The sequence below is a fragment of the Bombina bombina genome, chromosome 3, assembly GCF_027579735.1.
Source record: "Bombina bombina isolate aBomBom1 chromosome 3, aBomBom1.pri, whole genome shotgun sequence".
NCBI classification, from domain to species: domain Eukaryota; kingdom Metazoa; phylum Chordata; class Amphibia; order Anura; family Bombinatoridae; genus Bombina; species Bombina bombina.
This window is the reverse complement of record NC_069501.1, coordinates 289,410,230-289,428,059: the sequence shown is the minus strand read 5'-3', so window position 1 is coordinate 289,428,059 and position 17,830 is coordinate 289,410,230.

Sequence of the window (17,830 nt, the reverse complement as noted above, 5' to 3'; positions counted from 1 at the left end):
CAATCCAGGCATCAACTACTCCACATGATTGTATCATGACACCTTAGTAAACATAAACTCTGGGAGAGCACAATAAAACTCCATTTTATTCAAACAATTAAAACATGGCTAAAAAATAAGTAAAAATCACATATTGACCTGCAGACTGACCAGCCTTAAGCATAGACAAAATTATCCTTCACCTGTTACCTTCAATAGTTAATATACTTGTCAGGGAATAGGTGAGTAACATTATGTAATATATATATATATATATATATATATATATATTTACGTACATACACATATGATGTAGAGAAAGAATTAATTTGTATATGAAAATCTGGCTAATGTAAGTTGCATTAAATTCTAAAATTAGACTTTACAGACTGCACTTTGATGTATTTCTAAATAACTCAATTAAAATAATTGCCCTGATACTTACCTAATTTAGGATGCCCCATGTAGACAACAGACATTCAGTCTGAACTGATATTTGAATATACAAAAATTCTCAGGGAATGTGGCACTTATCATCAAAGTGTTAATTACCATATGCTGAGTTCAAATACACGAAGCTCAGACCTACGTCTCTATGGAAAATAGCAGGAGAAACTTAAGAAAGTATATTTAACCTTGTGTAAGCTAAAATCTGTATAAGAATTAAAATATTAAAACTTAAATATATATTAGATATATTAGATATATTTATTCTAAGTGTACCCATGTTTAGTCTCAAAAATACACGCTCAGTTATTTTAGATGGGCCATATACTGAACAGATAGTTTATTAATACTAGGAAATAATAAATATATTGAATATACATTTAAGAAAATATATTTTTCTGTAGTAGTATTTGCTAATGAAACTACATTCTGTTGCCTATTGTCCCCCCGGTGTTCTAGGCAACCCAATGGTATTTCAAATTGTTAGGAGACTAAAAGAATGTACCCAGAGAATTTCCATTGGGTGATTTAGAAATAAATGTGGTGGAATTTGTCAGGGACAAAAAGACTTTGCAAAGAAGGGAAGAGGGACAAAACACACTTTGTATGGGCCTGGTTTGGAATAACTCTCTGTGTTTGTGATACCCTGTTTGCAACAATACCTTCACATATGACTTTTGGAAAATTCTGACTGAAAAAGCTGAACTCTCATATTGGTTACTGGTAATGTATTAGCAGTTGTTTTATATTTGTAATGCTTTAAATCAAAGGTATTCTATAGCTATAGTTAAATTGTAGCTGTGATTTGTAAGTATAATTTATAGTTATAATTTGCATTTTAGAGACCTGTGTAGTCTATAAATAATTATATTAGTGCTAAGTAAATTTATTTATTAGAGGAAAGGATTTAGTATTTTAAGGTTCATAGTTTAAACCGAAGGTACTGTGGTATATTATAACAATTGCATTTATTATTGTGGTTAAATCTCTGGTTATTGTTAATCAAGCGTTGTAAGTTAGTAATCCATATTTTGGCATTGGACTAGTGTTGTTGGCTAATTACAGATGGTTCTTGTAAAATTCATGTGAAATATTTGTTAAGTGATTCATTTTGAGTTAAGGTTAATTTATAGAAATATTTCGTCCATTCATGGAATAATAGACAATATTTATTGAATAGTAATTAATCTAAATATCTCTATAGCGTGCTTTATATTTTAATATTGTATTGATAAATTGATAGATATAACTGATCATAGGTGATATTCAGTTACTACATAAATATAATCAAGGTGTATATTAATATTAACTGATCAGAATTTAGGAATATTTTATACTGAGATTAAATATTAATTTTTAATAATAATATTGTTGTCAAATGTATAGATATCTAAATAGTGATTTCTTTCATGTAATTAGCAAGAGTCCATGAGCTAGTGACGTATGGGATATACATTCCTACCAGGAGGGGCAAAGTTTCCCAAACCTTAAAATGCCTATAAATACACCCCTCACCACACCCACAATTCAGTTTTACAAACTTTGCCTCCAATGGAGGTGGTGAAGTAAGTTTGTGCTAGATTCTACGTTGATATGCGCTCCGCAGCAAGTTGGAGCCCGGTTTTCCTCTCAGCGTGCAGTGAATGTCAGAGGGATGTGAGGAGAGTATTGCCTATTTGAATGCAGTGATCTCCTTCTACGGGGTCTATTTCATAGGTTCTCTGTTATCGGTCGTAGAGATTCATCTCTTACCTCCCTTTTCAGATTGACGATATACTCTTATATATACCATTACCTCTGCTGATTCTCGTTTCAGTACTGGTTTGGCTTTCTACAAACATGTAGATGAGTGTCCTGGGGTAAGTAAATCTTATTTTCTGTGACACTCTAAGCTATGGTTGGGCACTTTGTTTATAAAGTTCTAAATATATGTATTCAAACATTTATTTGCCTTGACTCAGAATGTTCAACATTCCTTATTTTTCAGACAGTCAGTTTCATATTTGGGATAAATGCATTTGTTTCAATCATTTTTTCTTACCTTAAAAATTTTTGACTTTTTCCCTGTGGGCTGTTAGGCTCGCGGGGGCAGAAAATGCTTCATTTTATTGCGTCATTCTTGGCGCGGACTTTTTTGGCGCAAAATTTTTTTTCTGGAAGTTGCGTCATTTTTTTACTTTTTTTGCATCAAAGATGTCGGCGTTCCGGATGTGGCGTCATTTTTGTCTCCACATTATTTAAGTCTCATTATTTATTGCTTCTGGTTGCTAGAAGCTTGTTCACTGGCATTTTTTTCCCATTCCTGAAACTGTCATTTAAGGAATTTGATCAATTTTGCTTTATATGTTGTTTTTTTCTTTTACATATTGCAAGATGTTCCACGTTGCAACTGAGTCAGAAGATACTTCAGGAAAATCACTGCCCAGTGCTGGAGCTACCAAGCTAAGTGTATCTGCTATAAACTTTTGGTATCTGTTTCTCCAGCTGTTGTTTGTATTGCATGTCATGTCAAACTTATTAATGCAGATAAAATTTCCTTTAGTACTGTTACATTACCTGTTGCTGTTCCGTCAACATCTAATTTTCAGAGTGTTCCTGATAACATAAGAGATTTTATTTTTTTAAATCCATTAAGAAGGCTATGTCTGTTATTTCTCCTTCTAGTATACATAAAAGTCTTTTAAAACGTCTCTTTTTTCAGATGAATTTTTAAATGAACATCATCATTCTGATACTGATAATGGTTCTTCTGGTTCAGAGGTTTCTGTCTCAGAGATTGATGCTGATAAATCTCTGTATTTGTTAGATGGAATTTATTCGTTCTTTACTTAAAGAAGTATTATTTGCATTAGAAATAGAGGATTCTGGTCCTCTTGATACTAAATGTAAACGTTTAAATAGGTTTTAAATCTCCTGTAGTTATTCCAGAAGTGTTTAATCTCCCTGATGCTATTTCTGAAGTAATTTCCATGGAATGGAATAATTTGGGTAATTTATTTACTCCTTCTAGACGTTTAAGCAATTATATCCTGTGCCATCTGACAGATTAGAGTTTTTTGGGACAAAAATCCCTAAGGTTATGGGGCTGTCTCTTCTCCTGCTAATGTACTACTATTCCTACGGCAGATAGTACTTCTTTTAAGGATCCTTTAGATAGGAAAATTGAATCTTTTCTAAGAAAAGCTTACTTATGTTCAGGTAATCTTCTTAGACCTGCTATATTTTTAGCGGATGTTGCTGCAGCTTCAACTTTTTGGTTAGAAGCTTTAGCGCAACAAGTAACAGATCATAATTTTATAGCATTATTATTATTCTATAACATGCTAATAATTTTATTGGTGATACCATCTTTTGATATCATTAGAGTTGATATCAGGTATATGTCTCTAGCTATTTTAGCTAGAAAAGCTTTATGGATTAAACTTGAAATGCTGATATGTCTTCTAAGTTAACTTTGCTTTCCCTTTCTTTCCAGGGTAAATAATAATTTTCGTTCCTTTCCTCGCAACAAGGAACAAAAGCCTGATCCTTCATCCTCAGGAGCGGTATCAGTTTGGAATCTATTTCCAGTTTGGAATATATCCAAGCCTTATAGAAACCTATAGCCAGCTCCTAAGTACCTATGAAGGTGCGGCCTTTATTCCAGCTCAGCTGGTATGGGGCAGATTACGTTTTCTTCAAAGAAATTTGGATCAATTCCGTTCTCAATCTCTGGTTTCAGAACATTGTTTCAGAAAGGTACAGAATTGGCTTCAAGTTAAGGCCTCTTGCTAAGAGATTTTTTTCTTTCCCGTGTCCCAGGTAACACAGCAAAGGCTCAGCATTTCTGAAATGTATTTCAGATCTAGAGTTGGCTGGAGTGATTATGCCAGTTCCAGTTCTGGAACAGGGGCTGGGGTTTTATTTTATCTCTTCATTGTACCAAAGAAGGTCAATTCCTTCAGACCAGTTCCGGATCTATCATTATTGAATCGTTATGTTAGGATACCAACATTCAAGATGGTTACTGTAGGACTATCCTGCCTTTTGTTTAGCAAGGGCATTATATGTCTACAATAGATTTACAGGATGTGTATCTGCATATTCCGATTCATCCAGATCACTTTTAGTGTCTGAGATTCTCTTTTTAGACAAGCATTACCAGTTTTGTGGCTCTACCGTTTGGCCTAGCCTCAGTTCCAAGAATTTTTTCAAAGGTTCTCGGTGCCCTTCTTTCTGTAATCAGAGAACAGGGTTTTGGTATTTCCTTATTTGGACGATATCTTGGTACTTGCTCAGTCTTCTCATTTTCGAAGAATCTCATACGAATCGACTTGTGTTGTTTCTTCAAGTTCATGGTTGGAGGATCAATTTACCATTCAGTTCATTGATTCCTCAGACAAGGGTAACCTTTTTAGGTTTCTAGATAGATTCAGTGTCTATGACTCTGTCCTTGTCAGACAAGAGAAGTTTTAACATTGATATCAGCTTGTCAAAACCTTCAGTCACAATCATTCCCTTTGGTAGCCTTATGCATGGAAATGTTAGGTCTTAGGACTGCCGCATCAGATGCGATCTCCTTTGCTCGTTTTCACATGCGACCTCTTCAGCTCTGTATGCTGAACCAATGATGCAGGGATTACTCAAAGATATCTCAATTAATATCTTTAAACCGATTTTACGACACTCTCTGACATGGTGGACAGATCACCATCGTTTAGTTCAGGGGGCTTCTTTGTTCTTCCGACCTGGACTATAATCTCAACAGATGCAAGTCTTACAGGTTGGGGAGCTGTGTGGGGGTATCTGACGGCACAAGGGGTTTGGGAATCTCAGGAGGTGAGATTTCCGATCAATGTTTTGGAACTCCGTGCAATTTTCAGAGCTCTTCAGTCTTGGCCTCTCCTGGAGAGAGAGTTGTTCATTTGTTTTCAGATAGACAATGTCACAACTGTGGCATACATCAATCATCAAGGAGGGACTCACAGTACTCTGGCTATGAAAGAAGTATCTCGAATTTTGGTTTGGGCAGAATCCAGCTCCTGTCTAATCTCTGCGGTTCATATCCCAGGTATGGACAATTGGAAAGCGGATTATCTCAGTCGCCAAACGTTGCACCTGGGCGAATGGTCTCTTCACCCATAGGTATTTCCTCAGATTGTTCAAATGTGGGAACTCCCAGAAATAGATCTGATGGCTTCTCATCTAAACAAGAAACTTCCCAGGTATCTGTCCGGATTCCGGGATCCTCGGGCGGAGGCAGTGGATGCATTATCACTTCCTTGGAAGTATCATCCTGCCTATATCTTTCCGCCTCTAGTTTTTCTTCCAAGAGTAATCTCCAAGATTCTGAAGGAATGCTTGTTTGTTCTGCTGGTAGCTCCGGCATGGCCTCACAGGTTTTGGTATGCGGATCTGGTCCGGATGGCCTCTTGCCAACCGTGGACTCTTCCGTTAAGACCAGACCTTCTGTCGCAAGGTCCTTTTTTCCATTAGGATCTGAAATCCTTAAATTTAAAGGTATTTAGATTGAACGCTTGATTCTTGGTCAAAGAGGTTTCTCTGACTCTGTGATTAATACTATGTTACAGGCGCGTAAATCTGTATCTAGAGAGATATATTATAGAGTCTGGAAGACTTATATTTCTTGGTGTCTTTCTCATCATTTTTTGGCATTCTTTTAGAATACCTAGAATTTTACAGTTTCTTCAGGATGGTTTAGATAAGGGTTTGTCCGCAAGTTCCTTGAAAGGTCAAATCTCTGCTCTTTCTGTTCTTTTTTCATAGAAAGATTGCTATTCTTCCTGATATTCATTGTTTTGTACAAGCTTTGGTTCGTATAAAACCTGTCTTTAAGTCAATTTCTCCTCTTTGGAGTTTGAATTTGGTTCTGGGGGCTCTTCAAGCTCCTCCGTTTGAACCTATGCATTCATTGGACATTAAATTACTTTCTTGGAAAGTTTTGTTCCTTTGGCAATCTCTTCTGCCAGAAGAGTTTCTGAATTATCTGCTCTTTCTTGTGAGTCTCCTTTTCTGATTTTTCATCAGGATAAGGCGGTGTTGCGAACTTCTTTTGATTTTTTACCTAAAGTTGTGAATTCCAACAACATTAGTAGAGAAATTGTGGTTCCTTCATTATGTCCTAATCCTAAGAATTCTAAGGAGAAATCGTTGCATTCTTTGGATGTTGTTAGAGCTTAGAAATATTATGTTGAAGCTACTAAGTCTTTCCGTAAGACTTCTAGTTTATTTGTTATCTTTTCCGGTTCTAGAAAAGGCCAGAAAGCTTCTGCCATTTCTTTGGCATCTTGGTTGAAATCTTTATTTCATCATGCTTATGTCGAGTCGGGTAAAACTCCGCCTCTAAGGATTACAGTTCATTCTACTAGTTCAGTTTCTACTTCCTGGGTGTTTAGGAATGAAGCTTCGATTGATCAGATTTGCAAAGCAGCAACTTGGTCCTCTTTGCATACTTTTACTAAATTCTACCATTTTGATGTATTTTCTTCTTCTGAAGCAGTTTTTGGTAGAAAAGTACTTCTGGCAGTGGTTTCAGTTTGAATCTTCTGCTTATGTTTTTCATTAAACTTTATTTTGGGTGTGGATTATTTTCAGCAGGAATTGGCTGTCTTTATTTTATCCCTCCCTCTCTAGTGACTCTTGTGTGGAAAGATCCACATCTTGGGTAGTCATTATCCCATACGTCACTAGCTCATGGACTCTTGCTAATTACATGAAAGAAAACATAATTTATGTAAGAACTTACCTGATAAATTCATTTCTTTCATATTAGCAAGAGTCCATGAGGCCCGCCCTTTTTTGTGGTGGTTATGATTTTTTTGTATAAAGCACAATTATTCCAATTCCTTATTTTATATGCTTTCGCACTTTTTTCTTATCACCCCACTTCTTGGCTATTCGTTAAACTGAATTGTGGGTGTGGTGAGGGGTGTATTTATAGGCATTTTAAGGTTTGGGAAACTTTGCCCCTCCTGGTAGGAATGTATATCCCATACGTCACTAGCTCATGGACTCTTGCTAATATGAAAGAAATGAATTTATCAGGTAAGTTCTTACATAAATTATGTTATTTTGGGGTACACTACAGAGATTTAACATCTTACTGGGGTGTATTGACAAGATTCTGCTATATTAATTGTAGATATCGCTGACAATAATTTTATACTGCTAATAATTATTAATATTCATAATTACAATACGTAACACGTTGGTGGCAACTGCTGCTGATAAATGCACCAACAGTACTGGAGGACACTCCTGAGACGTATCAACATACTATCTACTGATTGGCTATCTACAGGTCCTACACAAATCAAACTCATTTCAGTATTGGGATAACATGACCATCTAGAAATACATCCTTCACAATTATACAAGGGCTATAATCAAATCATCAAAACTAGTGCTGATTCACATAATATTACAATATTAGCCATCACTTACACATTAAATTAAATCAAATACTTCTTAATGCCACCTATCTGGCAAAGTTTTCTGTGGAGAACACTGATCTGGTCAAACAAAATGGTGATGGGGGCTTCATTACTGATTTTGCAATTTTAACATTAACCACAAGATGGTGCAATTGTGTAGTGTGAAAAATATTTGTCAGGTATAAAAGGCACACCTGTACACTAGTCAGTAGACATGATTAAGAACCAGGTTGTGGTTTGAAACGTTGTTTGTATGATGGACCCTGTAAGGAGACAATAAAGGTATTTTAAATTTTACTGGAGGCTGGAAAATTACTTCTTTGGGCTTCATTACTGCCCATCCTCCTCAGCCAAAAGAGAAGACTAACTACTTTTGTAGGTGACTGCTATTTTTACAGCAATCACCTATGTCTTAGAGAATAAGACCCTTCATTTGAAAGGCCAGAATTTGGGGTGAGATATGAGCTCCTAAAGGTCCCTCTCTTTGTACCATTAGCAGGATGTATCTCTATTCTTTGCCTTTTCCTCATTGTAAGGGATGTTATCACAATGTTACACATCATGGCCCAGAAAGTCATACAGTAAAAGTATAAAGGTGTTACTCATTGTTATGGATTCTATATGTTTAGGAGATAGACTGGAAACAGTAGTCTGGGACAAGTTTTGTAACTCTATAAGTAATCAGTAACTAGGCATCAATATCACAGGAGTAGACAGGAGAGTATATTTTAAGCCAAAGTCACAAGCCAGTAAATTTGTATCCAGGTTGTAAACTATAGAGCGGAACCCGAAGTATACTCCAGAGCACAGATCTGCTTTGTCTGCTTTAATGGACTTGTGGACTTTATTATTATAAGCAAATATAGCAGTAGGAAAGAAAGACAACTAGTTGTCCTAAAGGTAAGTACATACCTTAGATACTGCTCCAATGTCTGGTTTATCTGCTTTGTCTGCCCATTTGCCTGGGGATGGTACCCTGTTGTCAATGAATGTGGGGCTAGTGGAGAAGTGCTTCCAAAATTGTGAGGTAAACTGAGAACCCCGTTTGGACAGCACATTATTTAGTAGGGCATTCAGTAGAATGTTTAACTGTGGCATAGGTTTCACAGGACAAAACTATTTGGTGAACATTTGTGACCAGCTGAGGGTACCAAAGCATTCTAGAAATGACTTCTTGATACCCTTGGAGGAGGAACCAAAAATTATCACTTTACACAGTCTATCTAATGCAACCAAATGCAAAGAGTGAGAGTTAATTCTCTCAGGTATAGACTGATAATGCAAGAAATTGTCCTCTCTGAAGAATAGTGTCAGATGGAACAGCTGGGGCTGGCAAACGTTTTTTGACACTGGACAAAAGGTAATAACAAAGTTAAAACAAGTGAAAAATAAAGCCCAGCAGGCCTATCTAGGAAGGCGTCTTATAGCAGAATATAGATATATTTTAGATTGCAATAATCCATGAACATTGTGATAGGATGAAAAGCCCCCTCTAAAAGATGCCTCTGCTCCTCCATGATACATTTAATTTCAAGTAATTCTAGAGAAAAAGACAATTGGATGCATCTGTTAGGTACTTACCCACGGTGGAAACGCCACTCCTGGTTCTGGAGAGGGAGGAAAGTCAGGGCTTAGGTTTCTATCAATATCTTTTCCTAGGTGCGCGCGGCTGCACGCTTCCTAAATTTAAATGGGACATTTCCTAATTGCCGAAATTCTCACCTGAAGGTCTCAGGTGTGAAAGTTCCTATAAAAGCTCACTCAGCCATCACTCTTGGCTGAATTATTATTAATATGAACTTCACTAAAATGTTTTTAAAAGATGGTTATCAAGATCTCCTTTTTTCTATATTAAAGGGACAGTCTACACCAGAATTATTATTTTTTTAAATTTTCAATAGACATTACAAGAATTAAGAAAACTTTCCATACTCAACAAAGAATGCATTTGTAAATAAACACAGAGAAAAAAAAAAGAGTAATAGAAAAAACATCATGCATCTGTTCGTAGCAAACAATAAATATTGAACAGTGCTAGAAGAGAGCTTTTATTCAGGTTTGATGTTGTCTTATTGGCAGAAGTCTATAGATAGGTGAGTTTTGAAGATTAAGCTTAACATCAGGCAGGGGGATGTGTTGAGTTTGGTGTTCCATAGATAAAAGTGCATGCAGATTTGGGGTTAGACTGGCTGGGTGTTATAGCGTGCTGAGTACATATATTCTTCCCAGATGAAGCATATAGAGAAGTAGTCATCAAGATTTGTATTTCTTGTGTAGTGATATTTTTCCAGTTGTAAGGAAGAGAAGACTCTGTCTTTCCAGAATTGTATATTTGAAAGATCTTTTTCCCCCCAATAGGATGGGATGTAGCGTTTTGGCTGTGTTTATCATAACTGTGAGCAGTTTTAACCTTAGTGTGCATTTTAAAGGTGGAAAATGGTTGAAAAGGAAGATCCAAGGACTTAGAGGCAAAGAGGTTTTTAGGGCTTGTTTGATTTATTTTTTAATATTAGACCAGTAAGTTTGTACTGTAGGACATTCCCACCATATGTGTGTAAATGTGCCTCTATGTCCGCATCTCTGCCAACAATCAGCTGAATAACCAGGGTTTACTTTATTTAGTTTATCCGGTGTATAATGCCACCTACATAGGAGTTTCATGTTCATCTTCACAAGTGAGATGGATAAGGATGATGAGCTCATCTGTTTAAAGATGAAGCACCAGGTTTGTGTTGGCAGGGTGTCAAATAATTCTGCTTCCCATTTGTGTGTATATGATTACACCAGAATTTGTATTGTTTAAAAGATAGATAATCCCTTTATTAAACATTGCCTAGTTTTGCACAGCCAACATGGTTATATTAATATACTTTTTACTTCTGTGATTACTTTGTATCTAATCCTCTGCTGACTGCCACCTTATTTCAGCTCTTTTGACAGACTTGCATTTTTGCCAATCGGCGTTGACTCCTAAGTAACTCCACAGGCATGAGCACAATGTTATCTATATGGCACACATGAACTAATGCCCTTTAGTGGTAAAAAAACGGTCAAAATGCATTCAGATAAGAGGCGATCTTCAAGGTCTAAGAAATTAATTGAAAACCAACTATCCAGCTTAATGGGCATTAGTCCAGACAAGGGCCCCTTCACAGTAGAAAGGGCATATAGAAATAATATAATGAGAAATAAAAATTTCACTAAAAACCACCCTAGGCCAGTTATAGTAAAATTCCTGAATTTTAAAATAAAGGCAATGTTCTTTAGTGCATATAAACAAAGCACAAATCTGCAATATCAAGGGAAAGCGATTACCATTTATGAAGATTTTGCAGTAGAGACAAGTAAAGCAAGGAAATAAATTATACCAGCCTGCAATTAGTTAAACAATAAAGGATTTAAAGCTTTCGTGATTTTCTCCGCCAGGGTCAAATCTTATATCTTATGTACAGGATGAGATAAAGATCTTTAATGACAAAGAAGAAATATATAGATTCTTGGAATCTGCTTAATTTATGTAAAGTATAGAGTGAAGGTGGGACGGGCGAGAGAGGGGGAAGAAAAGGGAACAGGGAGTCAACATAACATCTTAAAATAGGTTTTCACTAGTAGTATGTTTCTTTTTTTGTTTTGTTTTTCTCACAGAATAATATAAATAGAACATTGATAGTAGCATAGGCTATGAATTAGTATGTACAGTAGGTCCACATCAAGCAAATCACAACTAGCATACACCATCTTACAAGAGATTTTATAGCAAAAGATATGTTTTCACATAATAATTACGTATTTAGCACTAGAGGGGTGTGGTGTTTTTTCCCCACAGAATAATATAAATAGAAACACTTTCATGATTTAAATAGGGAATGTAATTTTAAACAACTTTCCAATTTACTTTTATCACCAATTTTGCTTTGTTCTCTTTGTATTCTTAGTTGAAAGCTAAACCTAGGAGGTTCATATGCTAATTTCTTAGACCTTGAAGACTGCCTCTAATCTGAATGCATTTTGACCATTAGAGGGCATTAGTTCATGTGTTTCATATAGATAACATTGAGCTTATGCACGTGAAGTTACCCTGGAGTGAGCACTAATTGGCTAAAATGCTAGTCTGTCAAAAGAACTGAAATAAGGGCACAGTTTGCAGAGGCTTAGATACAAGGTAATTACAGAGGTAAAAAGTGTATTTCTATAACAGTGTTGGTTATGCAAAACTGGGGAATGGGTAATAAAGGGATTATCTTTTTAAACAATAAAAATCCTGGTGTTGACTGTCCTTTTAAATCTAGTCTGGAGAATATGTAACATCATATGGAGAATATGTAACATCATATGGAGAATATGTAACATCATATGGAGAATATGTAACATCATATGGAGAATATGTAACATCATATGGAGAATATGTAACATCATATGGAGAATATGTAACATCATATGGAGAATATGTAACATCAAATGCACCAAGTAACAGGCATTACGAGGTGTACAATAAGTTGAAAAAACATTTTTTATTAAATGCATTAAAAATATACAAATTCTTAGCCAGCACACCTTGTAGTGCCTTTTACTTGGTGCATATGATGTTGAAGTAGTGGTTTGATCAACCACAGTAACGCCACTCTGGGACACAACCAGGGCTCGTTTTAGATTTTGGGCACTTCTGTGTTTTCTATATAGACTTCTCTGTCTGTGTTATTTTTAGCTTTATTGCCACTCAGCCCTACACTGTCTTTTGTACGCCCTGAGTCTTGAATAGCGCTACACACTTCACTAGTTCCACAACTCCTTTGGGCACAGGCATGTCCTTATTGCTTTTTGTTGTTCTACCAGCTACCAGCACTACCACCCTATCTTTCCAATCCCATATGGAGATATAGGATATGGAGATATGGAGATAGCATTGCAAACATATTGATGAAGTGGGGTTAGATAAAAAGTATTTTGGCTTTAGGAACAACCCTTTGTTAAAGAGACAACTTAATGTTTGAATGAATCAGATTTTATACATATATATATATATATATATATATATATATATATATATATATATATATATATATATATATATATATATATATACTGTATACATAGTTGCCAACATTTCAAAAAAATTTCCAGGGACACTTTGCAGCAGAGCAAGCATGCAGGTTACTGGAGTATTGACAACCTACTGTTAACTGCTCCCTCCACTCAGTTCTGCAATCAAAACACACCCAGTAATAGTATAATTTAGACTTATCCATAGTTTATTATACAGATTACAGCACCAAGCTCTTACACCTACCCAGTCTCTGGAACACATTCTGGTCATATAGTTATTTTTATAACACAGCATTAAAATTAGGCAGCCAAATAATATGTGAACCCATTCAATAATAATAACACTATTGCATTAGGAATTAATTATATTTAAATAATAAACTACATCTATCTATCTATCAATATGTATGTGTGTATATATACTGTATATATATATATATATATGTGTATATATATATATATATGTATGTATATATATATATATATATATATATATATATATATATATATATACATACACCAAATGTTGGTCAAAAGAGGTAGCATTTCCAGGGACAAAAAAAATCCAGGGACATACAGCAAAATCCAGGGACTGTCCCTGGAAATCAGGGACTGTTGGCAACTATGTGTATATACACACACATACACGTGCATACACACCGGCTTAATACAAGGGCTTTGGGACTGGAATGAGAGCCAATGTATGACAGAGTTTTGCAGCCCAGTTGAGTGTGGAACAATGAGGTAAAAAATCTTGTTTTAACAATGCACTCCATTTTCTTCCAATTAAAGGGACAGTCTACACCAGAATTTGTATTGTTCAAAAAGATAGATAATCCCTTTATTACCCATTCCCCAGTTTTGCACAACCAACACAGTTATATAAATACACTTTTTACCTCTGTGATTACCTTGTATCTAAGCCTCTGCAAACTGCCCCCTTATTTCAGTTCTTTTGACAGACATCCATTTCAGCCAATCAGAGCTGGCTCATCTGAACTCCAAGTGCGTGAGCACAGTGTTATCTATATGACACACATGAACTAACACCCTCTAGTGGTGAAAAACTGACAAAATGCCCTGAGAGAAGAGACAGCCTTCAAGAGCTTAGAAATTAGCATATGAACCTCCTAGGTTTAGCTTTCAACTAAGAATACCAAGAGAACAAAGCAAAATTGGTGATAAAAGTAAATTGGAAAATTGTTTAAAATTACATTCTCTATCTGAATCATTAAAGTTTATTTTGTACTAGACTGTCCCTTTAAGGGACATGGAACCCATTTTTTTTATTTCATGATTCATATAAAACAACCCATCTTAACTAAATTTTCAATTTATTTCTATTTTGAAAATTTGCTTCATTCTATTGGTATCCTCCTTTGGTGAAGAAGCAGTAAACACACTTCTCGTGAGACAATGACAAGAGGCATAAATGTGCAACCACCTATAAGCAGCTAGCTACCAGTAGCTCACTGCTGCTCCTGAGCCTACCTAGGTATGCTTTTCAACAAAGGATACTAAGGGAATAAGGCAAATTAGATAATATAACTACATTGTAAAGTTGTTTAAAATTGCATGTTCTATCTGAATCATGAAAGCTAAATTTTGATTTTACTGTCCCTTTAAATAGTCAACTCATTTCCACTAGCCTCCCACAGAGTTGAAAGTAATAATGAAAGTGGGACTTTTTCAGAGCAGTACAGGATGAGAAAGTCACATTTATTTTTTACACTCAGCTTGGTGGTTTCCTGTCCTCTCACTGACTGCATAAACTTCCAATACTTGAGAGTGCAACTTTTTAACCCCTTCAACATTGAAACTATATAGATAATACATATTAGATGTTTTTGTCAAAATTGTTGTGTTAGAAAAATGCCAAACTCTTTACCTTACAGTAATCTTTTTTGTGTGATTTCCTAATAGGGGTCCTTAAAACAAAATAAAAAATATTGTGTTAATGTGCATGATTTGTGGAAGCTTATACATTTTTTGATCTTCCTGTCTTAATTTCTGCTCATATAATCTTTGTATGGATTTTATGTCCAGGACCATCATCGGTTGCATCTATCAAATTGCTGTCAATGTATTACTTTAGGTTACTTTAGGTTTTTGCTGTCTTAGGAACAGAGAATTCTGCCACACCTATTACATAGAAGTTTCACAGCTGAGCAGAGCCGGATTTACTGCCCACCAAAATCTGAAGCACCCCCACGCTGTGCCATGACCTTAACTAAAATGGCCACCGGCAGGGAAATAACAGCAACATGCGTGTGCTGCGGTCATCTTTATTAAGGCCGCCACAAGCATTGCTCTTAAGTGAAAGCCGGATTGCCGCACATGCGTAATACTCGCTGCCAACTTAGTTAAGATCATCAGCTGACTGGTATTTATAATATGCAGAAAGAGGTGCCACTCTATGGAGGTCGCCTGTAGGCACATGCCTACTCTCCCTTATTATAAATCCGGCCCTGCATCTGAGCAGTTAAATGTCCTTCTTGCCTGACCCAGCAGTGTTAATTGTTTTTCTTAGCCATATACAGTACATAGTAATAATAACCTGTTCTATTAGTAACATATAGAGGAGTGTTAAATCCTTCTGTCAGTCATATACAGAACAGCATTAAAGAGACAGTCTACTCCAGATTTTATATTGTTTAAAAAGATAGATAATCCCTTTATTACCGATTCCCCATTTTTGCATAACCAACACAGTTGTATTAATATACTTTTTACCTCTGTGATTGCCTTGTATCTAAGCCTCTGCAGAACTGCCCCCTTATTTCAATTCATTTGACAAACTTGCATTTTAGCCAATCAGTGTTGACTCAGAAATAACTCCCTGAGAGTGAGCACAATGTTATCGATATGACACACATGAACTAATCCTGCCTAGCTGTGAAAAACTGTCAAAATGCACTGAGATAAGAGGGGGCCTCCAAGGGCTTAGAATTTAGAATATGAGTCTAGCTAGGTATAGCTTACAATAAAGAATACCAAGAGAACAAAGCACATTTGATTATAAAAGTAAATTGGAAAGTTGTTTAGAATTGCATGCCCTATCTGAATCATGCAAGTTTAATTTTGAATAGACTGTCCCTTTAAATCATAACAGTCAGATATAGAGTAGCCTTAACCTTTTCTGTAAGCCACCTATAGAACAGTCTTAACCCATTTTGATATATAGAGTAGTGATATAAATTAATGTTAACCCCCTTCCATTAGCCATTTACAGACCATTATTAACTAATTCAGTAAGTTTTATAAAGAAAAGTATTAAACCATCGTCTTAAAATAGATATATAGGGGTGATAATTTCTTCTACAACACCCTCTCCCCAGCAAATGCACTTATTCCCCTGCAATGGTCCCTTTGATGATTTCTTGGGTGTGCTACCTGTAACATAGTAGATAAGGTTGAAAAAAGACAGAAGTCCATTGAGTTCAACCTATACAAATCTAAAATACTTACAAAAAGCGCCACTTAAGCTTAAATAACCCCACTAAAAGGTGACCTATTTAATACTAGCAATCATATCCATGAATTTTGTTTATACAGAGATGTATCCAGACTATTTTTAAATGTATCTAGGGTATTGGCATTCACTACCTCCTTTGGTAATGAGTTCCACAATTGTATTGCTCTTACAGTGAAAAAATGTTTCCGTTGCAGGCGATAAAGAGGCCTATTTATCAAGCCGTCAACCGCAAATACGCTGGAATTCCGCAGCGTAATTGTGGAGAGCTTGATTCCCCTTAGTTATCAAAGCCTAAAGACCGGCAAAAGTAGAAATTTGTGACGTAACATACGATCCGCTGGTCTCAGTTCGACACAGATCGATGCTTACCTCACTACAGATGTTCCGAATGCAAATTCGGCACTATCTGACTACTTTTGCTAGTTAACAAATATCTAACATGTACGCTCACCACTATTCCGGCCCAGCGTACCTGGTTTTTAAGCCGCCGCCCTGGAGGCGGCGGATGCCATAGGGATCAATGGGAGTCTGAAAGCAGCGAAAGCTCATGTTCGCTGCTGTCCGATATCCCATTGATTTCTAAGGGAGAATAAAAGTTATGTTTACCTAACCTAACACCCTAACATGTACCCCGAGTTTAAACACCCCTAATCTGCCACCCCCTACACCGCCGCCACCTACATTATACTTATTAACCCCTAATCTTCCGCTCCCGACACCGCCACCACCTACATATATTTATTAACCTCTATCCCGCCGTTCCCGGGGCCAACCACAACTAAATAAATGTATTAACCCCTAAACCGCCAGCCCCCCCACATCGCCATAAACTAAATTAAACTATTAACCCCTAAACCTAACAGCCCGCTAACTTTATATTAAATATTAACTCCTCCCTATCTTATAATAAATTTAAACTTACCTTTAGAATTAAATTAAACTAATAATTAATCTACCCTATTATACTAAAATTACATTAAACTATTAATTAATCTACCCTGTTGTACTAAAATTACATTAAGCTACATTAAACTAATAATTAATCTACCCTAACTGTTATACTAAAATTACATTAAGCTACGTTAAACTAATAATTAATCTACCCTAACTGTTATACTAAAATTACAATAAGCTACATTAAACTAATAATTAATCTACCCTAACTGTTATACTAAAATTACAATAAGCTACAAATTAATTTAAATATATTATATATTTTAAAACCTAACCCTAGTCAAATAATTTAATTCTACATTTAAAAATTACAAAATTACAAAAAACTAACAACTAAGTTATAAAAAATAACAAACACTAAGTTACAAAAAAAAACCACTAAGTTACAGAAAATAAAAAAGAAATTATCAAAGATTTAAACTAATTACACCTAATCTAAGAGAGCTATGAAAATAAAAAAGCCCCCCAAAATAAAAAAAACCCTAACCTACAATAAACT